Raw genomic sequence first — 14,086 nt, forward strand, 5'->3', positions numbered from 1 at the left:
ATAAAGAGAATTGGCCATGTGAATGTGAGATGAAACTGAAGTGATCTTTTTTAAGGTTTAAAGTTCACTTGAGAAATAGGTAATTTTGTAAATTATAAATTGTTTTTACTAATTTTCAGGATGACTTCACACCACTTTGACTTGATGTAAGTGAAAACAAACAGCAAAAGGTAGAATTTTTAGTAAAGAAAAAGTAAATATAAATGCTGCTGATAATGCAAAATGGTACAGTAGTTCTTTTTATAAACCTCAGTGGTGTTCTAGAGTGGTAACAACCACTCATGTCAGGGAGGTTGAATTAATAAGGATTAACTTATGACTATTTTTATATCATAAAATATATCAACACAAATCATCACATAGTAGAAATATAGTTTTCCTAATGGGGCAACATGTTCAGAAAACATTCTTAATCCCTTGATGCCAGGGCCTGGCTCATTCCTAGGAGTCATGTCCCATGTCGCCAGGGAGATTCACTCCCCTGGGAGTCATGTCCTACAAAAAGGGTAGGTTAATGAATTTATTTCCAGAATTGTGCTTAAAGAAAGGCCACATCTGAACAGGAAAGAGGTTCTCTGGAGGTGACTCCTAGGCATAATTATAGTAGGCTTAGCTTCCTTTTTACAACCATTAGTTTCACTAGTGTAAGCCTCAAGATAGAGAGCTTGTCTTATTAAGTAGGGAGTTACAAAATTGATGTAACACATATTCTGTCCAAGATAAACAATCAATGTCTCACATTATCTTTACTTAATTGTAAAGTCATCATCACTGTGAAATTTTAAACAAGTATCATAACCAAAATACCCCAAAGCTCTTATCAGCCCCTGGTTATTTAAACCTGGTATTAGTGTGGTGTTGGTAACATATTCCTATTAAATATAGTCTATAATACTCATATATAGTCTATAATATGCAATATGTGGTTTTTCCCATATACCATTCTGTTAACTCTTTGTACCAGTGTCATACCTTCAAAGTAGATCATGTAAGCGCATTTGGGATACACACTTTTAAACAAACCCTTTCAATCATCCTTGCCTTCAATTTGGCACTGAATACTTACAGTCTCAATAATAAACAATCATCACTCCTTTCCATTCCCATCCATTTAAGTTTACTGTCATTAAGAATGTCTGTACATACTAGGTTATCATTACCCCTTCACTAGCTTCTATCTTTAGGTCCCCTATATTCTACCATTATAAGACACTGATTTTACATTGCTCAGGGAGTTCATAGCAGTGGTAACATACAATATTTCCCTTTGTGTCTTACATTTCACACAGGATTACATCTTCAAGTTTCATAAAAGTTGTCATATGTTTCAGGACCATTTACTTCTTACTGCTGCATACTATTCCATCATATGCAAATACCAGATTTTGTTTATCCACTTGTCTGTTGAAGGACATTTGAGTTGTTTCCATCTTGGGCAACTGTGAACAGTCCCACTATGGACATTGTTGTCCAAAGTCTGTCTGTGTCACTGCTTTCAGATATTCTTGGTATATACTGAGAAGTGAAATTGCTGGATTGTAGGGTGTATGTATTGTGTCCCCCAGAAAAAGCCATGTTCTTTGGTGCAGTCTTATTGGGGCAGATGTATTGGTGTTGATTAGGTTGGAATGTTTGGATTGAGTTGTTTCCATGGAGATGCACCCCACCCAACTGTGGGTGATAACTCTGGATAGATGGTTTCCATGAAGGTGTGGCCCTGCCCATTCAGCATGGGCCTTGATTGGTTTCATAGAGCAGTATATAAGCTCAGACAGAAGGAGCAAGCTTGTGACAGCCAAGAGGGACATTTTGAAGAACACACAGAAGCTGAGAGAGTAGCTGGTAGCTAAGACAGACATTCTGAAGATGGCCGTTGGAAGCTGATGTAAACATTTTGGAAAATGCCATTTTGAAACACAATCTGGGAGCAAGCAGATGCCAGCCATGTGCCTTCCCAGCTAAGAGAGGTTTTCCAGATGCCATCAGTATTCTCCAGTGAAAGTAGCCAATTGTTGATGCATTACTGTGGACACTTTATGGACTTAAGACTGTAACTGTGTAACCAAATAAATCCCCTTTTATAAAAGGCAATCCATTTCTGGTATTTTGCTGTCTGGCATCATTAGCAAACTAGAACAGATCTTGGTACCAGAGAAGTGGGGTGCTGGTGCTGCTGAGATTGCAAATGCCAAACATGTTGGAACAGCTTTTTAAATGGATAAGGGGAAATTCTGGAAGAATTGTGAGGAGCTTGATAGAAAAGGCCTAAGCTGCTTTGAAGAGACTGTGGAAATATGGACTCTAAAGATACTTTTGATGAGGGCTTGAGCAGAAATGATGACTGTGTTGTCACAAACTGGAAGAAAGGCAATCCTTGTTTTAAAGTGGCAGAGAATTTGGCAAAATTGTATCCTGGTGTCAGATGGAAGACAGAATTTGAAAGTGGGATACTTGGCTGTTCAGATTTTGAACCTAGAAGTTGTAGATATAGCATGGCTTCTCCTTGCAGCTTATAGTAAAATGCAATCAAAGAGTTAAACTTATAACTGAACACTTGGGTTCAAAGAAACCAGAAACTGATGGTTTGGAAAATTACTGGCTTCCAGTGGGTGGAACCCCAGAAGCTATAGCCCAACGTGAGGATTTTACCAAACACGGAACCTGACCACCAAGATTGGAGATGGAGTTATCCAGAAAGCACTTGTGGAAAGTCCTATTGTCTGATGGCTTTGACGCATGTGTGCTTCATGCGAAGCCAACAGAATTTTTATGATATCTTTATAGATGGAGCCATTGCCAGTCTGGACTGGGGGAGACAGACAAGGAACATATTGCAGGAAAAATTTCTTCAAAAACAGAGCCATGGAAGTTGAGGTCTGGAGTCAAGAAGTCTCAGGCTGGGAGAGGGGAGTGACCCACAGGCGTGGAAAGGGTGAGTTTGCCTTGGAGGTTGAGGGTGGGCCTTCCGCTTAGTTGTTCAGGAAAGGTGTTGCCACCTCAGGCCTCAAAGAGGGTGGAGCACATTCCCAGTGGACTGGGGAGAGCCTGGACACGTAGTCTCTGTTCTGAAGGGGTTGAGCATGTGCTCCAGAGATGGAAGAGAACCCGGGTGCTGCCCCAATGTTTGAGGAGGGTGAAGCTGAGAGGTGGTCTCCCCAATGTGTGGATATGTTGGAGGACTCACCTCAGCATTTGGAGAGGAAAGGGCTGCCACAAAGGCCCTTTGGAAGGGTTAGACTCCTGCGCTCTCAAGCCCCAAGGATAAAATGTCATTCAATTAATGACTGTCAGACTTTGATATCTCACGGAGTTTACCCTGCGGGTTTTAGGAACTGTTTTGGTCTTGTTAACCCTGTTTTCCTTTCAGTTTCTCCTCATGGCAATGGGAATGTTTACCCTATAACTGCCCCTCCTTTGTATATTGGAAGCAGATAACTTGTTCTAAGTTTCAAACATCCACAGATAGAGGGGAAATTATATCTTAGGACAGACTCCCCAATAACTGATTTTGATTAGATCTTGTACTTACCTGTTGTTACTGAAATGATTTAAGTTTCTGTGATATTGTGATGGGATGATGTATTTTGTATATGGAAAGATCATGTCATTTTTGGGTCCAGGGGGCAGAATGTGATGGTTTGGATGTATTATGTCCCCCCAAATGCCATGTTCTTTGATGCAGTCTTATGGAGGCAGACATTTTAGTGTTGATTAGCTTGGAACCTATTGATTGAGTGTCTTCTTGGAGATGTGACTCAAACCACCATGGTTAAGACCTGTCTTTTCCTGTCTGTCTGCAGTGCTCCCTTTAGTGTTCCCTGTAGAGCAAGTATCTTGTTCACAAACTCTTTCATTGTCAGTTTGTCAGAGAATATTTTAAGCTCTCCCTCATATTTGAAGGACAGTTTAGCCAGATATAGGATTCTTGGTTGGTGGTTTTTCTGTTTCAGTATCTTAAATATATCACCCCACTTCCTTCTTGCCTCCATAGTTTCTTTTGAGAAATCTGCAAATTCTTATCAAGCTTCCTTTGTATATGATGGATCACTTTTCTCTTGCTGCTTTCAGGATTCTTTCTTTATCTTTGATGTCTAATAATCTGATTATTAAGTGTCTTGTAGGCCTATTCAGATCCATTCTGTCTGGGGTATGTTGTGCTTCTTGGATCCATAATTTTATGTCTTTCATAAGAGATGGGAAATTTTCATTGATTATTTCCTCTCTTATTGGTTCTGCCCCTTTTCCCTCTTCTTCTCCTTCTGGGACACTCATGACATGTACATTCCAGCATTTCATTTTGTCTTTCAATTCCTGGAGACATTGCTTACATTTTTCCATTCTTTTCTCTATCTGTTCTTTTGTGTGTACACTTTCAGGTGCCTTGTTCTCCAGTTCTTGAGTGTTTTCTTCTGCCTCTTCAGATCTGCTGTTGTATGTTTCCATTGTGTTTTTCATCTCTTGTGTTGTGCCTTTCATTTCAATAGATTTTGCCAGTTGTTTTTTCAAACTTTTGATTTCTACCTTATGTATGCCCAGTGTTTTCATTATACACTTCATCTCTTTTGCCATATCTTCCCTAAACTTTTTGAATTGATTTAGCATTAGTTGTTTAAATTCCTGTAACTCAGTTGAAGTGTAAGTCTGTTCCTTCAACTGGGCCATAACTTTGTTTTTCTTAATGTAGGTTGTAGTTTTCTGCTCTCTAGGCATTTGGTTTCCTTGGTTACCCCAATCAGGTTTTCCCAGACCAGAACAGGCTTGGATCTTGGAAAGAGGTAATAGTATTCAGTTTCTCTGAGGGTGTCTTAGAGGACTGGTACACCCTGTGAGGCCTCAAGTCACTGTGCTTTTCTGCCCAGCAGGTGGTGCCTGTCAGCCTGAAGCTTCAGACCAGTGTGAGGTGTGGCCTGTGCTTGTTTTACCTCAGGCTCTGTGGTCTGGTTCTGAATGGAAGGTGGGTAGTAGAGCTGGGCCCCACCTCTTTCCTTTTGGAAGATAAACCCCTAGGGAGAGGTTATTAGCATTTGAATGGTCTCTCTCTGCCTGTGCTATCTCCACCCTTGTCTGGGTCAGAGTGCTGGGAACTGAAAATGGCTGAGGCTTTCTCCACTGGGCCAGAAAAGGGACATAAAGCCCCCTTCAGAGCCAGTCCACGGCCACCCTCTGGCTCTCCAAGGCCAGTCATCACCAAAAGCCTCTGTCTCCTTGTTGGAGATTCATATCTTGCACTGAGCAGTCCATGTTTTTAATTAAAACTCCAGTTGGAGCTCAGCTAAGGTATATTCACTTGCACAGAGAGTGCTGCTCATTAGTACCATGAGGCTTTGCAGCTCAAGCCATGGGGGGAGGGGGCTCTCAGCATGGTTCCAAATATGAGTCATTGGTATTCCAGAAGGGGAAGAGAAAGGTAAATGTCTAGCAAGAGTACTCAAAGAAATTGTTGGGGAAAACTTCCCAAACCTTCTAAACAACATAAATATACAAATCATAAATGCCCAGTGAACTCCAAACAGAATAAATCCAAATAAACCTACTCCAAGACATATTCTGATCAGATTGCCAAATGCTGAAGAGAAGTAGCAAGTTCTGAAAGCAGCAAGAGAGAAGCAATTCACCACTTACAAGGAAAACAGCATAAATCTAAACAGTGATTACTCAGCAGCCACCATGGAGGCGAGAAGACAGTGACATGACATATTTAAAATTCTGAAAGAGAAAAATTGTCAACCAAGAATTCTTTATCCAGCAAAGCTCTCCTTCAAATATGAGGGAGACCTTAAATTTTTCACAAACTAATGTTGAGAGAATTTGCTAATAAGAGATCTGCCCTACTTGAGATATGAAAGGGAGCTGTACCAACAGAGAAACAAAGAAAGGAGGGAGAGGTATGGAGAAAGGTTCAGAACTAAAGAGATTTTGTAAGGGTACATTAAAGGACAGTAAGAGGGGGAAAATATATCTGACAAACATAAACCAAACAATAGGATGGCTGATTCAAGAAATGCCTTCACAGTAATAAAATAAAATGGATTAAACTCAACAACTAAAAGACATAGACTGGCAGAGTGGATTAAAAAATACGAACCATCAATATGTTGCATGCAAGACTCATCTTAGACACAGGGACACAAAGAAACTGAAAGTGAAAAGATGGAGAAGAAATATTTCATGTAAGCTACAGGCAAAAAAAAAAAAAGCAGGAGTAGCAATATTAATCTCAGATAAAATCGAGTTTAAATGCAAGGATGTTATGAGAGACAAAGAAGGCCACTACATACTAATAAAAGGGACAATTAAAGAAGAAGAAATAACAATCATAAATGTTTATGCACCCAATCAAGGTGCCCCAAAATACATGAGATAAACATTGGCAAAACTAAAGGAAGCAATAGATGTTTCCACAATAATTGTGGGAGACTTCAATACATCACTGTCTCCTACAGAAAGATCAACCAGAGAGAAGACCAATAAGGAAATTGAAAACCTAAACAATCTGATAAATGAATTTGAATTAACAGACATATATAGAACATTACATCCCAGATCACCAGGATATACATTCTTCTCTAGTGCACACAGAACTTTCTCCAGAATAGATCATATGCTGGAACATGTGAAACAAGCCTCAATAAATTTAAAAAAATTGAAATTATTCAAAGCACATTCTCTGATCACAATGGAATACAACTAGAAATCAATAACCTTCAGAGAATTAGAAAATTCACAAATACCTGGATGTTAAACAACACACGCCTAAAAAATCAGTGAGTTAAAGAAGAAATAGCAAGAGAAATTGCTAAATATATACAGATGAATGAAAATGAGAACATAACATATCAAAACCTAGGGGATGCAGCAAAAGTAGTACTTAGGGGGAAATTTATAGCTCTAAATGCATACAGTAAAAAGGAAGAAAGAGCTAAAATCAAAGAACTAATGGAGGAATTGAAGAAGCTAGAAAATGAACAGCAAACTAATCCCAAATCAAACAGAAGAAAAGAAATAAGGATTAAAGCTGAAATAAATGACAGAAAACAAAAAACAATAGAGAGAATAAATAACACCAAAAGTTGATTCTTTGATTAGATTGACAAGCCCCTAGCTAGACTGACAAAATTAAAAAGAGAGAAGACCCACATAAACAAAATAATGAATGAGAGACATGACATTACTGTGGAACCTGAAGAAATTAAAAAAAAAACTGTAAGGGGATACTATGAACAACTGTATGTCAAGAAACTAGATAAATGTAGAGGAAATGGACAATTTCCTGGAAACACATGAACAACCCAGACTGAGCAGAGGAGAAATAGAAGACTTAACCAACCAATCACAAGCAAAGAGATTGAATCAGCCATCCAAAACCTTCCCAGAAATAAATGCCCAGGGCCAGATGGCTTCACAGGAGAATTCTACCAAACTTTCCAAAAGAACTGACACCAATCTTACTTAAACTGTTTCAAAACATTGAAGAAAATGGAACACTACCTAACACATTTTATGAAGCTAACATCACTCTAATACCAAAACCAGGCAAAGATGCTACAAGAAAGGAAAACTATAAGCCAATCCCCTAGTGAATACATATGCAAAAATTCTCAACAAAATACTTGCAAATTGAGTCTAAGGACACATTAAAAAAGTTATACACCATGACCAATCTGGTTCATCCCAGGCATGCAAGAATGGTTCAACAAAAGAAAATCAATGTATTACAACACAATAACAAATCAAAAGGGAAAAGTCAAATGATCATCTCAACAAATCCTGAAAAAGCATTTGCAAAATTCAGGATCCTTTTTTGATAAAAACATTTCAAAAGGTAGGAATTGAAGGAAACTTCCTCAATATGATAAAGGACATATATGAAAAACCCACAGCCAGCATAGCACTAAATCACGAGAGAATGAAGGCCTTCCCTGTAAGATTGGAAACAAGACAAGGATGCCCAATAACACCACTATTATTCAACATTGTGCTAGAAATTCTAGCTAAAGCAATCCAGCAAGACAAAGAAATAAAAGAAATCCAAATTGGAAAGAAAGTAAAACTGTCATTATACACAGATGATATGACTTTATATTTGGAAAATCCCGAGAAATCAATGACACACCTACTTGAGCTAATAAATTCAGCAAAGTGGTAGGATACAAGATTAATGCACAGAGGCAACAACCTCTTCAAGATCAACTAACAGATGTGGCACCATTCCCCGTACTGTAAATACCCTCTTTAATATGAATAAGCTGTGGTGCTCACTGTCTATACACCCCTGAAGACAGAGAAAGAGATTAAATGAGAGGAAGGGATAGCAAGAAATAATATAAGATTCAACAGAGGTCTACGAATACTGAAACTTCATATAATTATATACATGTTTTTTTTTTTTGTTTTTTTTTTTTGATGCTATGGTGCTGGAATGGCTGGAAGGAGGTAAATGACATGGTGAACTGAAGCCTATAGCATCCTTTGGGGTTTGCTTTACAGCTGTTCATTGAATTTTCCCTTGAAGGTCTTCACCTTTCCTTATATATCTTATATTGCATATTGGGGAAGGGACTGAGACTGCGGAACTGAAACCCATAACAATTTTTGAAATTACCTATATAAATGGTTGTTAACTGTACATTGAGAGTTAAGACCTTTCTATATATATATTTTATAATAACGAAAATGGTTGAAGTTGTGGAACTATGACCCATGACATTGTTTCGAATTTGTTAACAATTTGTGAAATCGTACTTTGAAAGTTATCACTGTGAGCTTTGGCTTATGTCAAAGTTCACAATAAAAAAAAATGGGCCAAGACCAAAAAAAAAATAAAAGAAAATAATCCTATCATCATGTAGCTACATAAATTTACAAAGAGACTTAATTTTCCCAATGGAGATTATCATTTTAGGAACTGAGCATGAGACCCCAAGTATAGAAAAAAAAGTAACAATTTTAAAAAAAGTTTTGTAGATAAGCCTTCTTGTTAAGACTAAGCATCTAAAAAAAGAGATCCTCCTCAGAGCAATTATTAAACAATTCCTTTTGAGTCAAACTTCAAAAGTAAATCTACAATTCCAGAATATGAAGTATTTTTTTTCATTTTGAACATAATTGATGGAAGAAGAGTTTTAACCAGAAAACTTCTGGTCATAGAATAAAAACTGTCACCTCAAATTTAGGAAGGCTGACTTCAGTAGCAGTGGTAATAAGCAGCCACCAGAACTGGTTTTGAATCCTTCTAATCAATTCAATGACCTCTGGCTTCACTCACCTATCAATCAATGTCAGCCACTTGCTACTGAAAGACAATAAAAGTGCCTTGGAGTCTACCAATCAACAAGAGTCTCACCCACAGGACCACATTACTACAGGTGACAGTGACCTGCTCAGATGTGTGAAAGGTGCCAATCCTTTGTTCTTCTCAAAATCCCAGATGATAGCAGCAGCAGGTTCTGTTAGAAGAGACTCCAGGCTGGTACAGCTCTCTCTTTTCATGAAAAGCAGTAAATTCCAATTTGTCCTTTTATTTCAGATACTGAGGACTAATTATCCTTTGGAAAGAGTTTTTTAATGTCCTATAATAATTTACCACACATATTTTATTTTTCTTAATAAAATACAAATGAAGTTTGTTGTTCCTCTGATCCATTTTACCATAAGTAAATACTAGTAAAAGAATATTAGTAAAAGAATAAATAATGAGTAATGCAATATTGGCCTTTTCTCTCTAAATGGAAAACAAAATAGAATATCACTAATTACAGAGAGCCAAAAGAATAAAAAAAAAAAACAAGTATATAATTGCCAGGTAAAACTCTTAGAATTGACCTACATAAGTCTTGTTTTTTGTCTAGCTGAGAATTAATCTACCATTCAAAAAGTCCACACAGGTGAACACAGTAAATTCTATTTACTCATTCATTAAATATTGATTGAGATCTACTGTGTGTGTATGCCCCTGTCTAAAAACTGAGACTATGGCAGTGAACAGACAGAAATTATATCCATGAGAGTGAGGTAAACACACAATAATGATAAACATGCTAATGAAAAAATATAGCATGTAAGAGAAGAAAACCTAAAACAGAGAAAGGAAAATCTGATGCAATGTAGGGGGACAGGTGGTTGAAATATTAGTCAGGATGACCAGAGAAGGGCAAAGAAAGTGGCTCTTAAGTAAAGAAAGGAATGGAAGGAGCAAGTGATGAGTTTATCTGGGAGAAAGGCATCCCAAAAAGAGGGAACACCAAGCACAGAGGTCCAGAGGCAGGAATATACCTGGAGTGTTTAAGGAATAGTGAGAAATATGGCTGAAGAAGAGGGAAAGGGAGAAAAAAATAGAAGCTTAAGTCAAAGAGATAACGGGTCAGATGATGTAGGGCCTTGTAAGTCTGAGGAAGGGCTTCAGCATGCATTCTTAGTGAAACGGAAGTCACTTAGAAAGTTTTACACAGAGGAATAACATAATTTAACCAATGTTTTAATAGTCCCGTTTTGAGAACTGATGGAAATAAGGTAAAAAAAAAAAAGGCAAGAAGACCAATTAGCAGTTTATTACACTAATCAAAACAGCAGATGATGGTGGCTTGATCCACATGGTACAATGAGCATGGAGAGATGTGACTGGCTTCTGCATATATTTTAAAGTCAGACCTGACAAGATTTGTTTATAGATTAGATGTGGCATGTAAAAGAAAGATAGGAGTCAAGGATAACACCAAGAATTGGGGCACAGCAACTGGAACGATGGAATTGCCATTACTGAGGTAAGAAAGACTACATGAGGCAGAGGGATAAGGGGAAATATCAGTAGCTCAGTTTTAGACATGCTAAGTTTGAAATATTCAATAACGATCCAAAGAGAGATGTCAAGTAGGCAGTTTGACAGGTCTGGAGTTAAGGCAGGGCATGCTGGCCTAGACATGTACATTTGAGAATCACTAGCACATACAAGTTAGTAAATAAGTCATGAGGAAGAAGCTACAGAAGTAAGCCCTGCAACAGAGCAATGTGCAAAAGCTGGGGGATGAGGAGGGAGCAGCAAAACGGACCAAGATGGAAAGACTAGAAAGGAAGGTGGAAAACCAGGTGAGTAAGAGATATCAGAGAAGTCAAGTGAAGAAAGTGTTTTGTAGGAGGAGAGAGTTTTCTGATGAGTCAAATATTGCTGATCAAGTAAAATTAGGTTTAAGAAATTATGCACATTTTTTCAGTAAAGTGGAAATCAGTGGTAACCATAAGAAAAACAATTTTGATGGAGTGGTGAGAGTGAAAATCTTATGGAGTGAGTTCAAGAGTGAATGGAATACACAAAAATCCTGAAAAATACATAACAAACCTCCTGAAGAGCTAATAAATGAATTTAGCAAAGTGGTGCAGTACAAGAGCAACACTCAAAGTTCAGTAGTGTTTCTATACACAAGCAGTGAACTCTCAAAGAAGAAATGAAGGAAAAATTTTCATTTACAATAACAACTAAAAGAAAAAAATATCTAGGAATAAATCTAACCAAAGATGTAAAGGATTGTACACAGAAAACTAAAAAGCATTGCTAACAGAAAACCAAGAAAGACCTAAATAAACTGAAGGACACAAAGTCACAAAGTCACAATAATCAAAAAAGCATGATACTGATTGGAAGATGCAACATAGTAAAGATGTCAATTCGCCCCAAATTAGTCTATAGATTCAACATCATTTCAATCAAAACTGCAACAGAATTTTTTAAAGCTATAATGTCAAACTGATTCTGAACTTTATATGGAAAGGCAAAGGAGCTAGAATAGATACAAAAGAATTTGAAAAAGAAAAATAAGTGTGGTGGGGGAAAAAATCACTACACTATGGTAGCAGCATAAGGACAGACATACAGACCAACAGCATCGAACCGAGAGTTCAGAAATCAACACTCATATTTACAGCCAACTGATTTTTGCCAAGGAGCCAAAGACCACTCAATTGGGAAAAACAGTCTCTTCAACAAATGGTACTGGGAAAACTGGATCTCCATTTGCAAATGAATGGTGGAAGACCGTTTCCTTATATCTTATTCAAAAATCAACTCAAAATGGATCAAAGACCTAAATATAAGAACCAGGACTATCAAACTCCTAGAAGAAAATGGAAGAAGCCTCTTCCTCAACTTGTATTAGACAATAGTTTCTTAGACTTTGCACCCAAAGCAGAAGCAAAAAAGAAAAACATAAATGGTACCTCATCAAAATTAAAAACTTTTTTGCCTCAAAGTGTTTTATCATGAAAGTCAAATGATAACCTACACACTGGGAGAAATATTTGAAAACCATATATCTTATAAAGATTTAATATCCAGAATATATAAAGAAATCCTCCAACATAACAGCAGAAACACAAACCCAATTAAAAAATGGGCAAAAGACTTGTATAGACATTTTTCCAAACAGGAAATGTAAATGGCCAGAAAGCACATGAAAAAAGGCTCAACATCATTGGCATTAAGGAAATGCAAATCCAAACCACAGTGAGATACCACTTCACACCCTAGAATGACTGTGATTAAAAAAAAACACATCAATATAACAAGTGTTGAAGGGCATGTGGGGAAATATGAACACTCATTCATTGCTGGTGGCAATGTAAATGGGTGCAGCCTCTGTGGAATACAGCTGGGAGGTTCTTCAAAAACCTAAGTATAAAACTACCATATGATCCAGAAATCCCACTACTCAGTATATATCCAAAATAATTTAAACTAGGGACTCAAACAGGTATTTGCCTACCAATGTTAATGGTGGCATTATTCACAATTGCCAAAAGATGGAAGCAACCCAAGTTTCGATCAACCTATGAATGGATAAAGAAAACGTGGTATATACATGCAATAGGATATTACTCATCCATAAAAAGAAATGAAGTTCTGACACATGAGACAACATGGATGAATGCTGAAGATACCATAATGAGTAAATAAGCCAGACATCAAATGACAAACATTGTTTGGTCTCACTGATTTGAAACAATTACAATAAGCAAACTCAGAGTAAGAAACTAGAATACAGATTATTGGGGAGCATGAGTGGCAGGGGGTAGGATTGGGAAGTTAAGATTTAAAATGTATAGGGTTTCTATTTGAAATGGTGGAAATGTTTGGTAATGGATGGTGGGCTTGGTAACATGACATTGTGAACATAACTGACAGCACTGACATGTATGTCTAAAGGTGGTTAAAGGGGGAAATGTCAGGTTGTATATATGACAATAGAGTAAAATTTTTTAAAAAAAATCCATGGACCTGCACAACCATATGTTTCATTTAACTCGAGTGGGTAAGCCACAAATCAAGAAAGATTTTGGGATCACTAGACTAACATGCATATCCAATATCTAATTTCCAGTTCATGGTATTTTGGTTTGTATTTCTTGTCTTTTACATATCAAACCCTTGGTCTTCTTGCACTTCAACTGTAAGTACATCTGGATTCCTTATCATTTTATTTTCTGTATCATTATAAAAACTCTCCTTATTTTTGTGAAAAATATGTTCAGTGTCAGATTTATAATCATTTTCATAGTCTAATTTATCATCTTTGAAATCAAATTTAGAAGACGACTGGCAAGTACATTTCTGGGACCCAGAGTATAAATGAGATGGAAAGACATTTTTGAGACTGGGTTCTCTTTGTTCAGGAACTGCCTGGAATATAGCAGAGACAGAGACTCCAAATGCATCTTTTTCCTCATCATCAAGTATATTATGTGTCAAATTAGAGGATAGTACCTTTAAGTTTGCTCTTTTAGAGTTGTCATGGAGTGGCTCTAATTTGGGACAAGTACTAATTTTAAATTTTTCACTAATTTCAGCAAACTTCAGCTTTAACTCATCTGTGATGAGTTTTAAATTATTTTTCAATTCTAACTTGCCTTGTTTGGTCAACATTTCCTCATGCTTTTGCAGAAAAGGAAGCCCTGAATATACAGATATATCTTTTCTATCACATTCTTCATTCATTTCTGGTTCTTGAGACATTTTTTGCAGATGCAAAAGTGGAAGATTAATTTGCTCAGTTTGATTTTCATATGTCTTTTCTGTTGTGGTGCATGTTTTAAAAATAAC

At 37.1% G+C, this 14,086-nt stretch overlaps 1 protein-coding gene across 5 annotated transcripts in view; it reads right to left on the bottom strand.

The window, feature by feature from the left end:
• The window catches only part of LOC119535544 (ankyrin repeat domain-containing protein 26-like), a 961,331-nt gene that overhangs the window by 765,981 nt on the left and 181,264 nt on the right, over positions 1–14,086 (bottom strand). The gene's annotated exons all lie outside the window — the stretch shown is intronic.

The sequence above is a fragment of the Choloepus didactylus genome, chromosome 5, assembly GCF_015220235.1.
Source record: "Choloepus didactylus isolate mChoDid1 chromosome 5, mChoDid1.pri, whole genome shotgun sequence".
Classification (NCBI taxonomy): domain Eukaryota; kingdom Metazoa; phylum Chordata; class Mammalia; order Pilosa; family Megalonychidae; genus Choloepus; species Choloepus didactylus.